The 14992-nt window shown below is 31.0% G+C and overlaps 1 pseudogene; it reads right to left on the bottom strand.

Annotated features, from left to right (window-relative positions):
* Window positions 1-9511: 9511 nt before the first annotated feature.
* LOC143635581 (heat shock cognate 70 kDa protein-like) lies at window positions 9512-13983 on the bottom strand (annotated as a pseudogene).
* Window positions 13984-14992: the final 1009 nt, after the last annotated feature.

The raw sequence follows: 14992 nt of genomic DNA, 5'->3' as shown, positions 1-14992 counted from the left end.
CATTTTTGCATGATTTGAATCTGAAACGTTTTACTGAAAAAATGTTTGAAAGGGTAGATCAATTTGTTTAGGTTGCTTGTTTCTAAAGTATAAAACGCTCCCTCTGTTCCAGAATAGCTTCTTTTTAAATGGCTTCCGCTTCCTCGGTAAATGTCTTGGTAATCCTTTCATTGGTTTCAGTAAAGTAGGATAGGTCATGTAATTACTAGCTCCATTATCTAAATACCGCTTCATCTAAGGACATTGTGTCTGAAAAAAGTATTTATTTAAAACTTGTGATGTCTATGTGTAAGTTTTCAAAAAAAATACTATAAATAAAAAGGTGTTTCAGAAACAAAACAACGGGTTTCAGGAGTTCCAATTTTCGGGTTAAATCTTCAAGATGAAAGTCTAGGGTTCTACCGAAGCAAAGGTTCGTAATTTCGCTCTGATTATCTCTGTTTCTGTCATTCGATTCTTGTTCAAAGATTTCTAGATTTTTAAAAATTGATTCAAGTTTTGATGTCAAATCGATCAAGGAACAAATTATAGTTAGTTCAATTCTACAATTAACGATTGAAACAGGGGTTCAATTCTACAATTAACGATGATGTTAATGTGGCTCTGATGCCAATCTAATCTAATAGCAAAGGGTTTAAGATTAATAGAGAATTTTATGTCATGATCAAAAATAAATCATGAATTACAAATTAGGTTTACAAGGCTATTTATAGCCATTGTCTTGGACTGTCAAATGCAGTTAACAACTAATAACTACACAAACATAGGTTAAGGGCCAATAACACAATATATTTACATATTTAAATTAAACTTATCTTAAAACAAAATTATTTCCTCTAATAGAAATATGGTGGGCATTATTTAGTATAGACCCGCCCAAAGTTAGTGGTTGAACTACTTCAAACCGGGATTGAACCACGCACGATCATTGGTATCATATTATATTTGACTGATATTCTGTTATCAATTTGGTCTTGAGCTAGAAAACGACAAAAAGGAACTACCCATTAAAAAACCATGTTAAAAATCTAAATCCTAAGGGTTGGATTTTTAATCAATCACGTAAAACATAATAGATTGTTGTTTCTTCTGTTGATCAGTTCTTCATGTAAGTAATATAAAACATGATAAATATTAAACCTATGAACCTGTTACAGCATGGAGAATAGTAATCGCAACAAAGTATGAGATAGTCGACATGTTTGTCATATTGGTCGAGTTCCCCTTTAGGATGTATAGTTAAGGATGGTGTTAGGGTTCTTGAGAGGAACCCGGTTTTATGAGAGAGGAGGCACAAAAAATTGTTATGTGTGTGTGATTAGGTTATGATGTTAATATTGATCTCTCTATATATACACCCAAGGGGAAACCCTTTATTAGTTAATTATAGGTAATATGGCCATCAACAATTACCAAACTAATATATAATAAGGTATATTTAATATTTTGATCTATTATAATACAAATGATTATAATGGCCATATATAAATATATATTATTATATATTATTCTTACATTCTCCCACTTGGTCGAGTAATCATTTATTATGAGTATTAGATAACCCTGATCAGGAGTTAACACTCATTTTAGCTTTAAATTTAAACTGGAGCAGAGAAATACAGTCATTGAATTGAACATCAGCTCAAGACCCCTATTAATCATACTGCAGTCCATATTTAAAACCTAAGTAGTTATGATCAAAATTTTCAAGTAATCCCGTCAAACGTTTGATTTGTATAATAATTTGTCTATATGTCATTATGCATGCAGAACATATTAAGAGACAAACAAATCAAAACTGATGAGGAAATTTAATAGTTAATCATTCATAGCATGATATGCAGTTGCGCATAGTCATAAATAACCCGTCATTATTATAAGCACTTTCATAATATTTATGGGTGAGACTTTTATTTATCGGATCTTTAAGCATATCATGAATGTATTCGATACGAAAATTTAGATTCCTCAATTCGTTCCTAAACGAATAATTAATTTCATATCAAGATTTAATGCAACACCTCTCAAACTGTTACTGTTTGAGAAAACATGGTAGCTGACTTTATCACAATAAGTCTTCAATATATAATTTATATGAAGTTTAATAAACTTATGAGTCCACTAATAAATGTTCAACAACATTTATTGACAACAATGTTGTAATTAATCAACATATTATGTCGTTATGACTTAGGTTGTTGTTATCAGTTCATTATGACTCCTCCATGAGATAGATTTGTCTACTGACATAAGAATATATCCCGAAAATTACATTTTCTTATCTTTGAATATGATAAAGTTTAGAGTAATCTACCGGTTTGAATTCTCACTTCTTCTTTTAAATTAAGTCTTTCGTTTCTTTTAAAGATATCTTAGTACTCTTTTAGATGCTTCACATTCTAGACATATCTAGTGTGTTGAAATTTTGAGTAATATCTAAACGAGTATAGACTTGAATTTATATAAGGCTTCTACTTAAGGAAGCATAAGGAAATAATCCATGTGTTCCTATTATCCTCTAAAGTAGAGCAATACTGTTTATTACATGTGTAAGGAATATCTCTGAGATCTATAATATCAAAGTATGTGTGAAAATGCTTTGACTCATGTAACATATACTTGTCAGAAGAATACCATCTATATAAGGACAAGTTTGTTTTTAGTTGCTCCCACTCATCTTGAGGTAGATATATTAATCCACTTGTTTTTGATGAAAATACTTGTATAAATATTTCATCATATTTTGATGTTTGCATTAACCCATATAAGGATTTTATTGACTTATAAACTAAATGTTCTTTGACCTTCAGTTTATAACTTTTAGGTTGTTTTATGAACATATAAATATGTAAGCCGGTTGTTAGGGAAAATTGTTTTAATGTTCATCTAATGTAGCTCTTAACTATTGTAAGCTACTAGAACAATAATGATCCTTAAAGAACTCTTTTCTAATATAGGTTAAAATATTCTTTGATAATCCTTGAATATAACCTTTAATAATCAATCGTGCTTCTTATTGTCTCAACGTTTCGTATTGGGATTTAGTTTAGTTATGAACACTCTAAGATGATTCAACCATGTCTCAAAACGTTATCCTGACTTATGGAGTCAATTATGATTAATGCTAATAGTTTAATTATGAGAGGTAGGATCATTAAACTTTCCAACGTCCATTTCAACTTTAGTTAGGGAGCTTGCATAATCATCAAAGTTAGTAGGTTTAAAAACCTAGATGACCTCCTGAGTTGATTATTGGGTTTATTTGAAGTTTCAGTTTTATGAATTAGCTCTTGGTTACGTTGCTATCATTTTCAGGATTCTAAGTGTGTAAGAGTTGGTACATTATGGTGTACAAGAGGTGTAATTGGAGTTAAATTTGGAGTAAAATTTAATAACTCTCTTCCCCCCGCCTCTTGTACTTTTAACAAGTCATTATAAAGACTTTTACTGCTCCCACTGACCTTAGAAACCTTTAGGAAATTTACATGATTATGGTCAATATTTAAAGACCAATAGATTCTAATAGAGAAACAAGTTAATAATATAAATTGTAGTTTCTCTTTGCGAGGATTAATTTATTACGAAATCTAAATATGCCCACCTTTAAGCAAAAATAAAACTTTTGTAAGAGTAGTAGTAGTAAATTCTAAAGAGATAAGTTTTGATAAAATAGTGTTGTGATGGAGCAATGTCTTGTACAAGAGGTGCAATTGAGATAATATCAAGTTTTCACTCCCCCACCTCTTGCAAATCTTGTAAGTTATGATTGAGACAACTTAGGGACATATTTAGAAGAAATCATATTAACTATATATGAATGGATCTCTTTAAGACCATGAATGATAGAAGACAGACTAGATACAAGTAAATAGCTTTTTAAATGATAAAATAATTATGTCTGAATATTCTGTATGAATAAGTTCCACTAATGTAAGTGAAATATAACTTCTGGTGGACCCATACTTATTTCTTAAGCCAAACAATGTTTTGGGCATCTAACACATGATTCAAAATAACTGATAATGAGATTATATGAAAAATCACCCTCATTAACCATGTCATGATTTCTCATGAAATTTGGTTTTAATGGATGAATTTTATATGTCTCATTTTTCTTTTGTTACATTTTTATTTGCATGATAACAAAAGTTGTGAAAATATATAGTATCATCTAGTTGTAGTTTATAAATGTTTCAATCCAAATATTGATAACAAATCATATGAGTGTTTAAGGTAATAATGACTTTATGTTGGCTATGCAAACCTTATAACTGTCATAATGTAGCTTAAGTATTGATACTAAATTCTGATTAATCTCCAGAATATTTAAGGTATCATAAAGCGTAATTTGAAGATAATTTATCATGGTTCTAATAACCTTAACATTTAAATTTGTCATTAACCCTCATGTTAGTTATTTGTTGATTTTTAGGTAAACATATAGAACTAGACTCAACCAATCATGTGTTAATGAGAATATTAGGTTAGCAGAATTAAATATCATTAATATATAACTATCAATTTTAGCCAATTGTTATTTTGAATTACGGATAATCTTGTAATGCATATGCCTAATCTAATGGTATATTTTTGCAATGAGACTTCTCCTTAGAGAACTTAAAGCTGGAAGTAATACTTGTTTTTGTCTATGAACCTTAGAATAATCCTCTTTTAGGTTTTAGTGGTAGTGCGTTGAATAACATCTTATTTTCCAGTACTGGATGCTTCTTTTCTTGTACATATGTTGCTGATCAACACACTTATTTTCCTTTGGTACTTCTAAGTTTATAGTTGATTTTTAAGGCACCAAATTGTACTATTGAAAATTTGAGTATGCAATGTACTAGAATATTGTACTTAATATCATGTGTGAGCCCTTAATTTTATGGGTCATGATTGTACGTTATGATATATTCAATAATACCATCTAACTTTATAGTTAGAATTCTTAAGGAGTGCATGAATCTTGGGAGTTATTTTGATTAGTCTTAGGAAAAACTAAATCTATAATAACTCTAGTGATAACATTTATTTATATAGGTTCTTGATTATCATTATCGTAATAGACATTATGATTGACTCATTCCATTTGTTAGGCTTTAATTTTTCATGGAATAATTGTTATTAGAAAGAGCAGTAGGATAGTCATATAATGTCTTAATGGATAATTAAATTGAGAAGAGCTAAATGTTATTAAAACTCTTTATTAGCCAAAAATCAATTATGTTTTGAGATTAGAGTGGATGATTTGGATGAGATAGCTATTTATAGAAGAAAATTATAGTGAGTAATGTTATGGGATATTAAGATAATACATATTAGAATTTATGATCATTAGATTAATGAAGGATCATTAATGTGAGGATCATTATATTTTATTGAAGATGTGATATGTATATTATTAACATCAAACTAATAGACTATAATTAAAAGTTCTACTTAAACAAAAAATAAATCACCTTTAGGCAGAATTAAATTTTATTTAAGTATATGTGCAAAATAATTGTAACACATCATCTTTGGGCAGAAGTGAGACAATTATTTTAATTATGCACATGCTAGTTTTGCTGAATAAAAATGCAACACAACACCTTTGGGCAGAAGTGAGATATTTATATTATGTTAGGCAAAAACTAACAAAAGCTTTCAGTTAGACTTAAATGATATGGTAAATGTAACTCATCACCTTTGGGCAGAAGTGATACATCAAAAAGTTCATTCAAGTTAAGCCTTTATGTTTTGTAAAATTTTATAATATTTAAGTATCTACAAAACATTTTAATTAGTTAATAGTAAAAACTTTCTAAGTAAATGTCACACCTCAACCTAAGGCGGAAATGTTGGGGCATGATCTGATTGTCACAGCTCACATGGTCGCTATCATGCAACATTATAAGTTTCAATATCTATTTAATTATTTCAAATAAACAATTATTCATTACAATATCTCAAAACAAACACAAATCAAAATCATAAAATTAATTGTCTCATTGAATTTCTTCTAGCATAAGTCCTTAAACGATCTTCTAATTTCAACTACATCATTCGATGACCTGCATATGCGTTGAAAATAAAATAGTTTTGTCAACACGAGGTTGAGTGAGTAAAACACCAGATTTTCATGATTATATAATAATAATAAATAAGAGAGCAGTCTGTGTCAAGTGATAAGCAATTTAACCAAGCATATAAATAAAGCAATCAAACCATAAAGAAAGGGCTAAACCGTTGCCATGCGAATGGGCATTGGTTACCAAAAAAATGAGGTGTCGGTGAAACCATTGTCAATGCGTCGGACGCCAGCCACTACGACGGTCGTATGATCATACTAGACTGAGATTATGTTGGACCTCTCCGAATGCGGAAGCATATAAAGCAAGTAAGCAGATAAACAAGTAAGGTATAAATTGTTAAGCACAAGTGACAACATTTGCAAGTTGAGTAATATATAGTATTAAAATAAGTAGAACGCATATATCCCCAAAACAGTTAAAAATGATTTAAAAGGGGGGAGTGATATACTCACCTGATCGGATGAACAAAAATATAAATGATGGTGATGATGATGTGAGAAAGTAAATCCCTTTGGGATATACCGTCAAGGATTTCCTAGTTAAACAATATTATTTCAAGCGTTAATTATAAATGGTATAACATGATTTAATGAATTAAGATTTCGGTGTGATTTGAGTTATGATTGGGATTACAATATTATAGATTTGAACGATTGATCTCTACGGATTATTTATTATTGTGAAACCATTATTATTAGTTTAATTAAATTAAATATGAGTAGAATAATAATATGATTATTTAAATAATATTTAATTAAATATAATGCAATTATAAATGCGTACATATATAAATATAACTTGTAATATATTAACTAATTTAAGACAACCGTAAAATTATATATATATCTTGGACTATTTAACGAAAATCTAATTTTACAAATACAATTAATACGTTTAAAATACAATTGTTATAATTTTTAAAGAACGATAAAATAAATATAAACAAGTTTATAAGGATGTTCAATGACAAGAAAACACCAATAATGGTGTCGGGTTCAAATAAGATAACGATGATTTATTATTATAAAAATAAACTTAAAATACATACATACATATATATATATATACGTAAACGGAAGATTTTAACGGGATTTGACAAAAAGATATACTCTAAGATGTCGGTATAGTAAAAATAGAGTTTATTTAATAATTTATATTAATTTATCATTTATTAATATTAATTAGAATAATTAACAAAAACTAATAAGAAAAATAAAAACCCTAAAACAACGGGTGGCCGGGTTCGAACCCGCGACCACCATAATCACAACAAACAGAACAACCATCCGTTCTAGCTTGACAGATTGTTATAAACTGGAAACAAAGAAATAAGTATGATAACTAATTTTTAACCCAATTAGATTATAAACCCTAGAATCACAATCGCGTAAACCATTAAACATTAATCAAAATTTGTTTGGGGTTTTTGTTATACACATAAAACCGATCACTAATCCTATAAAATTACATGTAATGATGTTTAATTGATGGAGAACGACCACGGGATACGGCCGGCAAGAAAAGACAGGTTTGAACCCTCTACAGGCTGAAATAACGTAATTGTTTATATGGGTTTGAACGGCGCTGGTTAAGGGATGATATCTGGAAGTATAATTGCATTAATACGAACGATTATATGTATATTGATTTAGGGTTTAGGGCGGTTTAGGTATAATAAGAAATTCGTATAATATTTGATTGTTATTCCTAATTATTTGAGGGAAAATGACGGTGAAATAGGTATAAACGATATTCACGAATCTAATTTTATTTTTAAACGAAGATTAGGGTGCAAGATAACATAAACGGGTAACCGGTTTACGAATTTGGTTCATGGATATGGGTAGGGTTTGGATATTATAACATACTTGCAGTTTAGTCCCTGAGAATTGAAGGTGGATACATAATTGGGTAAAGGTTTAGTTTAGGGTCACATTTGTCATAAATTGAAAGTTATAAATATGTTTTAAATATATAATCAAATATGATATTATAACAATTAATTTAGCTCGATAATTACGATATTTTACTTGATAGAATAACCCAAACATAAAAGCGGGTCAGGTAATATCAACTGGAAAAACCCGAGTTGTTACAGTAAAATTAAGGATTTTGAGAAATAACGTTTTCGGGTAAAATATAGTTTTCGGATGACATGAGTTCTTGTTTAATAAGTTTTCGAGTATTATGGGTTTTTGGGTAAAGTAATGAGTTTTCGGAAAATTAGCGTGTTTGCGGGAAGAAGATTGGAAAACCATTCCAAAAAAAACCCGTATAAGGCGATATAATTTAAAATCCGAGAACTCTAAAATCCAAAAATTAATATTATCCTAATTAAACTGAAAACACAAAAAAAATAATAAAACCAATACAAATAATTCCGTAAACTAGTTGATCCCTAAATAGATTTCGAAAACTACAAGGATAATAACAAGATTTGGTTCAAATCTTTTAAGGATTAACAATTATATCTATTTCCTATTTTAATGAGATTCAAATCTTTTAAGAAAATACCAAAACTTTTAATTAATTCAAGATTTGAAAAATTATATGCCTAAATTAACTTTAACAGATTTTAATTCAGATTTGAACCAAAATATGTTATAATTTAAAAAAAATAATTATGATGAACACAAAGAACATCGTTGAAAATTTTAATTATTAAACATATACAAAAATTGGAATCGAAATCTTTAAACATGATTTTAACATATTTCGAAAATATTAGGGTTTATTAAATATGAATTTTAGCGATTTTAAAAAGTTTCATTTATTGTTTTCGTAATAGATTATGAAAAAGAATCCGAAAAAATTAGGGTTTATCAAGTTTTATTCCATGTATTCTGATTCAATTCCAGATGTAGGGAAAATATGAAAAACTGATTAATCAACATCACTCTGATGCCACATGTTGATCAGTTCTTCATGTAAGTAATATAAAACATGATAAATATTAAACCTAAGAACCTGTTACAGCATGGAGAATAGTAATCGCAGCAGAGTATGAGATAGTCAACATGTTTGTCATCTTGGTCGAGTTCCCCTTTAGGATGTATAGTTAAGGATAGTGTTAGAGTTCTTGAGAGGAACCCGGTTTTATGAGAGAGGAGGCACACAAAATTGTTATGCGTGTGTGATTAGGTTATGATGTTAATATTTATCTCTCTATATATACACCCAAGGGGAAACCCTTTATTAGTTAATTAATGGTAATATGGCTCATTAACAATTACCAAAATAATATATAATAAGGTAAATTTAATATTTTGATCTATTATAATATAAATGATTATAATGACCATATATAAATATATATTATTATATATTATTCATACATCTTCGCCCTTGCTGCATGTTACGACCCATGTAAAATGCAATAGAACCTAACTACCAATGATTTGAAGTCCATATCAATCGATTTTTTAGGTTGTAAAAGAAACACCATTAATTATCTTTTCATTGCTTAATCCTTTTCACCATCTTCTTGATGTCATCCTTAGACGAATGTCCACTCTTAGCTATTGTGATACTTCGTTTGCTACCGGTGGATATCACCTCAGCTGAAACATTGAGAATACCATTAGTATCCATGTCAAAGTGAACCTTAAGCTTTTCTACACCTTTAGGAGTTGCTGGGATGCCATGAAGAGTAAACGTGTCAAGAAAAATGTTTTCTTTGACATATTTTCCTTCACCCTGATACACATCAAATTTTGCAGATACTTGGTAGTCTCTGTGAGTGGTATAAATACGCTCCTTGATGGTGGGTATGGGTGTGTTCCTGGGGATCACATTACTCATTATATGATCTTTCTCATTATCCACTTCAACATTGACTCCGAGAGAAAGAGGAGTCACATCTAATAGCAACAAATCCTGCACCATTTTGTTCCTGTAACCGCTTAAGTTTGCAGCCAACACTGTAGCACCATAAGCCACAGCTTCATCTGCATGAATGTTCTTGCAAAGTGGTTTCCCATCAAAAATTTCATCAGCATTTGTTGAACCTTGGGAGTCCTTGTCGACCCACCAAAAACAACCACTTCATCTGTAACATTCGTCAATTTTCGGACACGAAAACCCGAACCGTTTATCTGTATGCTCTTTATTAAGATCTTTGTCATTAAATAAAAATGATAATATATCATTATTTTATAAACTTTATGAATTTTCTGATTTAAGAATTTTGATTATTTCTTGTAAATTGTTATGTTGGATTAAGTTAACATTGAAGTTGTTATTATTATTATTTTTTTACAGTACTCTTATTTTCTTCAAGGAGTAAATAAAATATAAAAGTTTAAGGGCTAATTTGTAAATCCAAGGGAAGTAGTAAAAGAAAAAAAAGAATAAAACGTTTTAAAAACATATCAGGAAACATCTTCGTTCCACTTTTGCAGCGTCAACCTCGTGTCTTCCGGCGACCTTTTGGCAAGTAATTTAAGTCCGAAATAACAAATTGATTTCACGCGTTGACTCGAAACGATTATCCGATCATTTCGCCCGTATTTTGGAAGTTTCCATTTGTGTCTTCAAACGTCATTTATCGTCGGCGAAAATCACGGTGTTGACAAATATAGAGTACACGTGTTAAAGATGTATATATACCAGCCCTCACACTCGTTTCTAACCACACCATACACGGCATCATTTTTCCCTCGCTGAATCAATCTTTTTGTTACCATATTTATGCGCCGCCACATTAACTTTTCCGATCAATCTTCGCCGCCGACAACATAGGCACTTCGAGGTAAGTAATTAAAGTAATCATCTCGTTTCTTGAATCCAAACAGAAGCCCTATGTTTTTATTTACAATCTGTATCTAACATGAACGAATTTTGAGCATGAAAATAGGTCAGTTCTAGGTTCTTGTACGGATAACCCAAAGTGTTAAAAATGATTAGTTTTGTTCAAAGAAATCAGGAATTCAAGTTCACGTACGGGTTAATCTTCACGTTTTATTAATATATATATATATATATATATATATATATGTGTGTTTTGGAAATCATACGTTGGTGTTCACATTAATTTAAACATTTAAAGTTGATTATTTAATTATTATTTATTCAGTGTTTATAAAATAATAAAGGTTTATATGTGTGATTTTGGGTCCACATATGTTTTACTTAATTAGCCATTTATTTTCTTAAATTGTTGCGTTTTAAGTTAACAAATTTACAACTGTTTATATGAATTACCAACAATTACTAAATGGATTTTATAATTACTTATTTAAATTTGAACTTATTGTTTATATTTATTTTTATATTAATAACCCAACGTCGATTTAGAACTCATAAACCCTCTTTTTATCTTATAACATTAAACATTCTACATAATCTTTTGGGAATTTTCGCCATATTCCATCAACTACATCATTTGCGACCTAGTAATCTATTTTACCAGGTGAGTAATCACATCCCCTTTTTCTTGTTTTTGTTTTGAGGGTACTATGCGTATTAAGCTATTTACTATTATTATATTATCTCATTTAAACACAATTCCCTTATTTGCGTGGTGGTGATATTGCTCGATTAATTATTGATTGTTATATGAGTTATGTGTTTACTGCTTTTATGGTTGGTTGGTATCTCATCATCCTCATCCTCATCCTCATCCTCATCCTCATCCTCATAGTATGATCATACGCCGTCCGAGTAGACATGTCCGTATTCTAGTGGCATGATCGAAAAGACAAATTTAGTTGTTTATATTCATTGTGCTATTCACAAACGCAATGAATTGTTTATTTCTCAATATAATTATTATATTTACACCAAACTGTGAATTACTCTCTCAACATGTGTTGTTGACAAATTATTTTTACGCTTATTGCAGGATGTTATAAGAAGTTATTTAAAGTGAAGACATAGATTTGGACTTTAGGTTAAAAACTATAAAGTTTAAATGTTGTTGTAATTTCTTTTGTTTAAAATGTTTTGTGTACTTTGATATGAATGAAATAAATTAGATATTGACACTTATAATTAATTTAGTGTCTTTGAGCTATGATACAAATTATGTCACGCCCCGGCATGTTCCGCCGTTAGGTTGGGGTGTGACCTGGATCTTGTGCATATTTCCATCTCTCAAACAGTTCTCGACATGCTTAATGCACATGTTGAAGAAGCCAACATTTATCTCCTCGAATTTCGCCCTACTAAATTTCATAGTTAAATCAATTCCCTCGCACAAGCAATCGATTTCAATCGGTGTTTGTACTGTTGATGACAAATCCCTCTTTGCTTTCTCACAAGCAATTTTCAACCTCATCTTTGCTGTTGTACTCTCACTCACGTCCTTCTTTTCTTTCTTTTTAAAGATATCAACACGATGATTCACCATCAACTTGTCAAAATTTTCTCCACCCAGATGAGTATTGCCACCCATAGAGTTAACAATGATGGTACCGGCCTTGCTGATCTAGAGAAGAGACACATCAAAGGTTCCTCCACCCAAATCAAATATCAACACATTCTTCTCATTAGGACTGTTAATTTCAGCACTCTTACCTAGACCATAGGCAATTGCAGCTGATGTCGGCTCATTAGTCAAGCGCATTACATTAAGCCCCGCCAACACACCAACATCCATAGTCGCCTGGTGTTTCTTGTCACTAAAATATGCAGGAACGCTATTGACTACATCAGTAACCGTTGTTCCAAGGAATGCTTCAGCAGCCTCTTTCAAGTTTTTTAGAAGCATGGATGATATGTCTTCTGGTGAAAACTTCTTTTCTACCAACTCGTGTTCAAATACAATGATTGTCTTCTCCGCTGGCCCTTCAATTACCTTAAAACAGGGTCGGCTCAATGTTTTTGGAAGCCTAAAGCCAACTACAATGTTGCGGCCTTATATATTCAAAAACATGTTTGATATATATATATATAAACCCTTTACCTTTACCCGGCTTAGGAACAACAACAAACTAAAATTTTATAGTGTATGAGTTATTTTTAAAGATATATTAATGTTGTGTGTAAAACTATATTTAAAAAAAATAATAATATATTTCTTGCTTTATATGATGCAAATTGTTTAATTAACATTCATAATATAATATCAGTTCAATTTTTTTTTTCGTTTGTGAAGCCAACGTCGTTGTTGCTCCCCTCACCGCCTCCAAACCATACATATATTATTGATTATTTTTTATATTTAGTTAACCTAATGTTGATATATATAATTTTTTTTTTATAAAAATGAAGGCCCTATTTTTAGGGAGACCTCAATCCCTAGCTTGGGTTCTTTATACTATGAAGACGTCCCTGCCTTAAAAGGTCTAGTTTCAATGTCTTTCTTCACTATACCATCACTGAATCTGGTTCCCATTAAACGTTTAACATCTGCACATTATTTGAAAAAAAAACTTGTAAATGTAATACAAATATAAGATTGGCATACGGTGAAAAGTCATTATAGAAGGAACACATGAAGATTCTGTTACCTTGTTGGTTAGGAATGATGATAATAACTGATTCGAGATGGTTAATCTCCCTAGCCTTTTGTAGTAGGTAAACACTTCCAAGAATTAGATGAGAAAGATAGAGACCCTCTTTTGGAGCACCATTTCTAATATTTCATTTATGCTAAAAACAAATACAAAGTAACTATAAATAGCCATACAAACCACTTACCCACTACTTTGCTAATATGACTCTAAATAAACTAACCACCATGAAATATTATACTACCCACTACTAACTCATAGACCAATTACTAATTAACTTAAATAAAGTAATAAACAAATACTAATAATTATATTAATACATACACATGCACGTATCAATACTCCCACCCTCAAAAACGTCCTTGTCCTCAAGGACGATACCAATATGCTTGTCCCATGGCGGGCGCCACTCGACTCTCCCAACGGAATTCGGTGCAGTATCAATACGTCGCCATGGTGGCCTCCATGCATGTCTTCCGGTTGCATTCGGTTCTTTGTTGAATAATGGCAAGGCCCAATTGGTGTGTTGTAAGAGTTGGTGGTTGGTGTGGTTGCGGGTTTAGGTTTAGCCTTCGGTTTCGGTTTAGTGTTGGTAGTAGTGGAAGAGAGTTGTTTTGGTGTCGGTTTGGTGTTTGGTTTGTGGTGCCGATAGGTCCTTTTTTTGGTTTTTGATGGGTGAATTTGGTGTAGGAAGGGTTTTGGAGAAAACGGTTCCGATGGTCGTGTAGGAGGTGGTAGTGGCGGTTCATGGTGTAATAGTGGTGGGCGAGCAATTAGTGGTGGTGGAGGCTCTAAACCTAATTGGCGGTTAAGAAGCATGACTTGTTGTTGGTTCTTCTCGAGAATGGTTCACAAGTTGTCGAGCAAGGACGTGATGTGAGAGTCCATGGTGGAAGGTGAGTAAGCCAATGAAAGCACCAAATGATAGTAACCATTCGAGATGGTTAATCTCCCTAGCCTTTTGTAGTAGGCAAACACTCCAACGAATTAAATGAGAAAGATAGAGACACTCTTTTGGAGCGCCATTTTCAATATTTCATTCATGCTAAAAACAAACACAAAGTAACTAAAAATAGCCATACAAACTACTCACCCACTACTTTGCTAATATCACTCTAAATAAACTAACCACCATGAATATTAAACTACCCACTACTAACTCATAGACCAATTACTAATTAACTTAAATAAAATAATAAACAAATACTAATAATTATATTAATACATGCACATGCACATATCAAATGATCTCCACACGGTTGTGCTTATCAAACCAGGCTGCCACACAAGAATATGTTGTACCAAGATCAATTCTAATTGCTGTTCCTTCAACTCTCTTACCCATCTTCAAAGAACATGTATTTGATGAATGTGTGGATAGAAAAATATGTATATATAAAACTAATATTAAAATATCAAGCTCCCTTCAAATTTCATATTACAATTCTTTTAATTTCTTTTGAA

The sequence above is a fragment of the Bidens hawaiensis genome, unplaced genomic scaffold, assembly GCF_021521415.1.
Source record: "Bidens hawaiensis isolate Kalapana, Puna unplaced genomic scaffold, B.hawaiensis_p1.1 tig00007607_1, whole genome shotgun sequence".
NCBI classification, from domain to species: Eukaryota; Viridiplantae; Streptophyta; class Magnoliopsida; order Asterales; family Asteraceae; genus Bidens; species Bidens hawaiensis.
This window is presented reverse-complemented; position numbering and strand designations above follow the sequence as displayed.